At 48.3% G+C, this 7,342-nt stretch overlaps 1 protein-coding gene across 1 annotated transcript in view; it reads left to right on the top strand.

Moving 5' to 3' along the window:
• ELP3 (elongator acetyltransferase complex subunit 3) overlaps positions 1–7,342 on the top strand; it is a 115,733-nt gene that overhangs the window by 45,375 nt on the left and 63,016 nt on the right. The window lies entirely within an intron of this gene.

Raw genomic sequence — 7,342 nt, 5'->3', positions numbered from 1 at the left:
GTAGGGAACCTGAAAGAGAACAGGAAGTGGTGGGGTTAGGTTTTTGAAGTTCCAGAGAGGGGGATGGAATGGGATAGAAGTTCAGATGTTGCTGGGAGAGAGACAAATGTTTCCCCAAAAAATTAGAATTTGGTCCTCCAGTAAAGATGATTTGGTAGTAGGTGCAGGGAAATGCTGCTTCACAAAATGCCTAATGAACTTAAGGAAGTCTTTAGCTCTGATAGTCACTGATTGGACCCATTCATGGCAGATACATTTACCAAAGACCCAAATCTGGAACAAATTTTCCATGCTGATGGTCAGTGTATCTTGGATTCTCAAATGCTGGGGGCAAATGCAGTGGCCATTGCAATTATGCCCTGTTTGGAAGCTCCCAGGGGCATCTAACTGGTGGGGTGAGGGCTGTTCGCTCCTACATTCAGGTGTACCTCAGGTGTACCTATGCAGGCCCTGAGTGGGCTGGTACTTGACACTCAGTATAGAATGGTGAAAACCAACAAGCTATTTTTAGATCAGGCTGATCATCAATCTTCTGATAATAGAACAGGCCGCTCAGATGCTCACCATTTTGTGTAAAGCTTCATTTGGTTTATCATATCGTTTGGAGATAATGAGACTCTAAATATAGAGCTCCTCGATAATCTGTCTCCAGGCTTCTCAAACAGATCAGTCGCTAAATGAGTGAGTTCACTGCTGTGTGAGCTCTTTGAAGGATGCGCCATAAGGAATGTTTTATTGTTCCTTTGAGCTGCATTTAGCCTAGCGAAGGTACTTTTATTCCATCACTTCTTAAGTTATGGGGTTTCAGTTGTAGTGGTGACTGTTGAGACATAATTTGTCTGCTTAACTTAGGGTTCTCAGGCAGGGTGCTGTCGTCCAGTCTCCCAGGGTTTCCCCCTTTTGAAAGGACACACAGACAGACTTCAGCTGGTAATAACGTAAGCAGCTCCAGTAACTGATCCATAAGCTAGCCCATATCTGATTCCATGAATCTTTTATTTGCTTTACCTAATTTGTAGCCCACTTTTCTCACTGACATGTTGGATTACAAAATATTTTAAAAATTTAATCAGACAGCATAACACAGGGGTGTCAAACATGCGGCCTGGGGGCCGGATCAGGCCCCCAGAGGGCTTCTATCAGGCCCGCAGTGGAACTGGCTGTCTGCTGCTACTTCTTCCAGTTCTGCTGCTGCTGCTGCATCATTGTAGGTTTGCAGCTTACAGATAAACACCTGAACAGCATACTCAAGATTGCCACAGCACAGACATTTTGATGCAAGAATTCAGAGCAAGAGGTGTCCGTTATCAGACATTGTTAAATAAACAAAATATTGCAAGAGTGCTAATGTTTTGAGCATGTTTTTATTTTAAGTAAAAAAAGACCCCTTTTCGTTTGTGTCCTTTATAAAGTTTATACCTCCGCTACCTGGCATTACATTTTATGACCCACATGGCCCAGCCCAACAAGGTCTCATTTATGTCAGATCCGGCCCTCATAACAAATGAGTTCGATGCCCCTGGATAACACCTCCAATAAACAATGCAGTAGGACTAGGTTTACAGAACTGGAAAGCAATGCAAACAAACAAAAGAAACCTGTCTAAAGCCATGACATACTGTAATGTCCTCTCTCGATCATCTTGCCAAGAAAGATTAAATTACAGAGTGGGAGATAATTGGCCACATAATTCTCTTCTGTCACTGGTTTTTAAAGTAGCAAACAGATGTCGGTCTGTTTTAAAGACCAAGAAAGGTGCCCTTAGTCAGTGACAGATTTATAATGGACATCAGGGACTCATTGTTGTGATCCTTACATGATTTCAGTAGCTAGGACAGATAAGGATCCAGTGTGCAAGTGGTGACCTCCACAAATCTCAGGATCCTGTTGGCATTCATCACCATGGCCGGATCAAAATGATCCATGAACACACCAGATGGTGTACTAGTGTTCTAATGTCTCAGCTGTATTGCAACCTAATTAAAACACATTTGAGAGATTTTCTGTTTAAAAAAAAACCCTTTGCAAAAGCATCAAAGCTAATAATCACTTCTTGGGCATTCAAAGGCTCAGACTTTGGGGGCAATAAGTGGCAAAATCCCTTTAAAAACCCGAGCGAGGCATAAACTAGCTGGTGCAATGGTAGCAGCAGAGTAGGATTTCTTTGCCGCCGTCACCACCTACATAAGAACATAAGAGATGCCAATGTTGGATCAGGCCAAAGGCCCATCCTGTCCAACACTCTGTGTCACACAGTGGCCAGAAATACCAGGTGGTATTTCTGTCACACAGTGGCCAGAAATCCTCATAGGTCTTTCAGTGAGCTCTGTAGCACATTCTGATTTATTTGGGTTCTGTGCCAATGCAGCTCTAGACCCAGCCCCCTTCGAGTCCCCGAGCTCTGTAGTGTACCAGAGCACTAGTGTTCACCTCAAGAGTGGGAGAGGTTGATGGGGGCAAACATTGTTGATAGCTTCCAAGAGTTCTCATTCCAGGTTCACTCCGCAATCTCAACAGAGAACGTAAGAAGAGCCCTGCTGGATCAGACCAGTGGTCCCTCTAGTCCAGGGTACTGTCTCACACAGTGGCCAACCAGTTCCCCTGGACAGCCAACAACAGGGCATAGAGGTCGAGGTCTTCCCCTGATGTTGCCTCTTGGCTCTGGAATTCAGAGGTTTAGTGCCTCTGAAAGGGGAGTTTCCCCTCAGTCACCATGGCTAGTAGCCACTGATAGGCCATCCTCTATGAGCTGTTAGATGGGACCATAAAGTCCCCCAGGGCATTCCGGAAACCAGTTGGATCCATTATTCTCTGCAGGTGGACCATTTTATTTATTTATTTATTTACCTTCAACTTCTACCCTGCTCGAACCCCTCCCATGGGTCTCTGAGCGGCTTACATAGTTTTTTTTGTATTGTCCCTATCGATGGGCACATATATATATATCGTATTAGGGGCGGGACTACCTAACGGCACCCGGTGGGATTCAGTTGACGTGTCCTCAGCTCGTCTCGGCTTCTCGGCTTTCGGGTCGGCATCTTCCCTCCGCTCTCTTCAGGCTCCTCGGGAGATCTTTTGGAGTTGGCGGGCCCATTCGTCGTGCTGATCGCATCGGCGCGGCACTGGCTCTGTCCCTCAGGCTCCGCTGCGCTAAGCGTCCTCATGCCTTCTGGGCTCCGCCTTCGCCGCCGGTTCACCGCTAGATGTTGTGTCTCCTTTTTCTTCTGCTTGCCGCCTCAGCTACCGCCGCCATTACACGCCACTCCGCTGCTGCCGCCGCTCGCCGAACCGTCGCTGCTGAGGTTCCCACCTCACCTCCCAGTGGAGGAGGGTGCTCCCTGCCTTCTAAGGCAGGTACCCATTTATCTACTCGTAAGTTGTTATGACTTCCGAACCGCTGAGTGGGCGGGAGCTGGGACTAGGGCCGGGTGCTCACCCTGGCCGCGGTGGGTATCGAACAGCCTACAAGATGTTTTAACTGACCCTTCATTGCTACAGCGCATCAGTGCCACATTCATCTCTGCCTTGAGAGGCAGTGGTCAGATGAGAGCACAGGCTGGACCTTGACTCCCCAAAGCAGACTTCCCCCTAAAGATTCAGTGCAAAAAATTAAGCCTAAGGGATGTCTTTTGTTATTTGTGGGGCCTCTCATAAGTTGAGAGAGACTCCTTGTGACCAGCAAGGCTGTGCAATCCTGAGCAAGCCCAGGCAAGGTGCCATCAGCTGTGAATGTTGCAGTCATCCAGAACAATCAGAATCGGGGTGTCTTCAGCACCAATGCCAAGATTACCTCTGCCAGATGAGACACGAGGGACGAGGCAGCTGGTAAAGAAACAAAATGCCCAGTCTGTCTCTGGAACCTAACATCTGAAATGGACCAGGGGCCGCCCACCTTTTTGAGCCTACGGGCACCTTTGGAATTCCGACACAGCATAGTGGACCCAGCCACAAAGTGGTTGCCCCAGCTTACCTTCCGTCACACAGCAAAGATTCATGTGGTGGCAGCTGATGCCGAAGTCACATTTTTAAAAGTCTCCACAACCAGTCAGAAGTCTTGCTGGGCAAAAGCCCTACTTGGACCCGCCCATTTTGTTAAAAACACTTGGCGGGCACCATGAAAGGTGTTGGCAGGTACCAGTGGCACCCACAGGCACCACGTTGGGGACCCCTGGAACAGACAATCAATGCCAGCTATAGTTTGCACAGAAGAAAAGAAGAAGAGTTGGTTTTATACCCCGCTCTTCACGACCCGAAAGAGTCTCAGAGCAGCTTACAATCGCCTTCCCTTTTTCTCCCCACAACAGACACCCTGTGAAGCTGGTGGGGCTGAGAGAACTCTGAGAGAACTGTGACCCATGTGAAGGAGTGGGGAATCAAACCCAGTTCTCCAGATTAGAGTCCCCCGCTCTTAACCACTACACCAAGCTGGCTCACAGATAATCTATGAATGGAGAAAGACTCATGGCGGATGATAGCCACCTCATCCCTAGACCTCCTCTGTGAGGCGGATGAAGGACTGCATAACCAGGCTGTGTTAACGGAGACAGAGACACCCTATCATTTTCTCTGTCACGCAAGCAAGATTAATGTTTACCTTTTCCAGCAACCCAGATAGGTATGAAGCTTATTCCTTACTGGTCTGGTGTTACACAATATTAGTGAAGAAACAGGGGCAGTAGGTACTCTTGGGCCAACATCTGTCAGGGTGGGACAGTGGTTAGATAGGCAGTGACCTCACGTCTCAACATCCAACTTTCAACCTCAATATCTTCCAGCTCCTGGGTGCACAGGAACAGCTTCCTCACCAAACGTCCTCCCCCATTAAAGAGAAACCACCAGTACACCTGGAAAGCCCACAGCGCTCAACGTCCCATCAAACCCAAAGAAGCCATGAATCAGCCCACAAATGAATTAGTGAGGAGTCAAAGCTTGATGGCATTGTCCATTCTTGTGCCAGTGCTGTTCATGGGTTCCAGGTGTACCATCGGTGGGCGAGTGTGGGTGAGTCAGAAGCCTTATGATAGCGCAAGTCTGCAGTTGTCTGCTACATCACCTCATACTTATGTTAGTTTGCCCTCAAAGGATTCTCAAAAGTGGGTGAAACAAAACTAATCCTGTGTGGTGCAACCTTCTGTTCAGAAGAAGAAAAGTGGGTTTTTATTCCCCACTTTTCTCTACCCTAAGGAGTCTCAAAGTGGCTTACTATCGCCTTCCCTTCTTCTCCCCACAACAGTCATCTTGTGAGGTAGGTGGGGCTGAGAGAGTTCTGAGAGAACTGTGACTGGCCCAAGGTCATCCAGCAGGCTTCTTGCAGAGGAATGGCAAATCAGACTTGGTTCTCCAGATTCGAGTCCTCCACTCTTAACCACTACACCACATGAAGTTGCATTAGACGAAATCTGACCATGGGTCCATCAAGGTCAGTATTATCTACTCGGACTGGCAGTGGCTCTCCAGAGTCTCAGGTGGAGGTCTTTCACATTGCCTGCTACCTGATCCTTTTGACTAGAGATGGCAGGGTACCTTCTGCATGCCAAGCAGATGCTCTGCCACTGAGCCACGGCCCTTCCCCTCTTACGTTAGCTCAAGCTTAAGGACAGTTTATTGTAGATAACCCAGAAAACAGCCCAATGGGGGAATCCCAAGCGTGTGTTTCCCGGTTTTAGCACTTGCCGTAATTCTGATTTGGCAGCATGTATGATTCATGACTCCTACTAGCCTGTTGTGTTCCCCCCTCCCTGCAGGTCACCTCATTTTTCTTGTGTGCTGACAACACTCAAGTTGTCTTATATTGCCTAATGCAGTGTTGAGGTGATGGCTCTGTTAGAAACCTCATTAATCCTACTGAGCACTTGATTTATGCCGGCTATTAATCCGATCGTTTTATAAACTCCCCTGCTGGATTCGAGGCACTGGCAGCCGGGATGGTTTTAGCTCCCTAGTTTTGCCCTGTCAACATGAATTGCCTTGAAGGCCTGGAAAGGCAACTTGGATTGTGCATAGTTGCAACACGTGCAATAAACAGCACTGTTTGTGTAAAAACTTGCTTTTGCAGTCATTGTTTGCTCTCGCACTTGGCACACTTTTGCGGGTAACGGCAATCCTATATTGATTACCCCTTCCTTCACTTGAAAGGGTTAAGCACGCCTATCTTTTATTTATTCACTCTATTTATATTCCAGTTTTCTCCCCAATGGGAACCCAAAGAGCCTGACAACCCTTCTCTGCTTTATCCTCAAAACAACCCTGTGAGGTAGGTTAGGCTGAGAGAGTGTGAGTGGCCCAACATCACCCAACAAGCGTCCATGGGAGAGTGGAGGTTTGAACCTGGGTCTCCCAGCTCCTAGTCTAATCAGTGCACCGCACTGCAGATGGGCTATTTACTTTCCTGGTGAAAATCCCAGTGGAGTGCTCTCTTAAGACTCCTCCCACCCTTACAGTGGGGCCAGCACAGAGGGAGTACAAGTCAGGAGCTGCTGTGCCTCTGCTCCTCCTCCCCCAGACCAACAAAGAGGGCCACAGGAACTGCAGTGCCTGGCATCTGTTATGCCAACTTCTCCAGGAAATTCCTGGAGACCCAATCCAAGTTATCTACCAAGGAAAATTGGGTACTTGTGGCTGTGCGTAAGTTCTATACCCGTTTATACAGAGGTCAGATGGCCAATGAAACGCTCGCTATATCCCAGGAAGTGAGACAACACACTAGAGTTTAAATAAATGTTGTCTTTACTAAAGGGTTTTTCATCAGGCATACAAAAACGGAATCATCAGCTTGGACCTCAGATTGCACTCTCACGGCTCCGAAACCTGTACGGGGGCGGCCATTTAAATGGAAGCTGGATCCATCGCAAAACCAACAGGCAAACCCTTGCAGTTTGGCTTCGTCGAGGGGAACGCCCCATACGGCTGGCCATGGATCGTGATCCACCATAGGTAGCGGGCATTCGTGCTCCTCTCCCGTGGCAAGGAGGCCATGGGGAGCGAGTGGTTCAGAGTGCTCCCTCTTATACTCGACACCTCTATTCACCAGCGCTAGCGTCCATTGTGCAATCCTAGCATTCGACACTTGTCCATCCTGAATCCTACCCGATAGGATGTATTTAAGGGGAGTGTGGGTCGTTTGTACCACCACCCGGGATCCACCTATAATGAATTCCCAGTGTGACAACGCCCACACAAGAGCTAAGCAGCTCTTTTCACACGGATTAAATCGTTGCTCAACCGGGGACAGCGTCCGGGAGGCATAGGCAATAACTCTTTGAGTACCGGTTTGGAATTGGGTCAGAGTGGCTCCGATGCCAACCTCCGAATGTGCTAGTTGCACATAGAATGGCTTGTGCGG

The sequence above is a fragment of the Gekko japonicus genome, unplaced genomic scaffold (assembly GCF_001447785.1).
Source record: "Gekko japonicus isolate JY-2015 unplaced genomic scaffold, Gekko_japonicus_V1.1 scaffold7, whole genome shotgun sequence".
NCBI classification, from domain to species: domain Eukaryota; kingdom Metazoa; phylum Chordata; class Lepidosauria; order Squamata; family Gekkonidae; genus Gekko; species Gekko japonicus.
The sequence above is the reverse complement of the archived record's forward strand: the minus strand, read 5'-3'. Positions and strand labels throughout refer to the sequence as shown.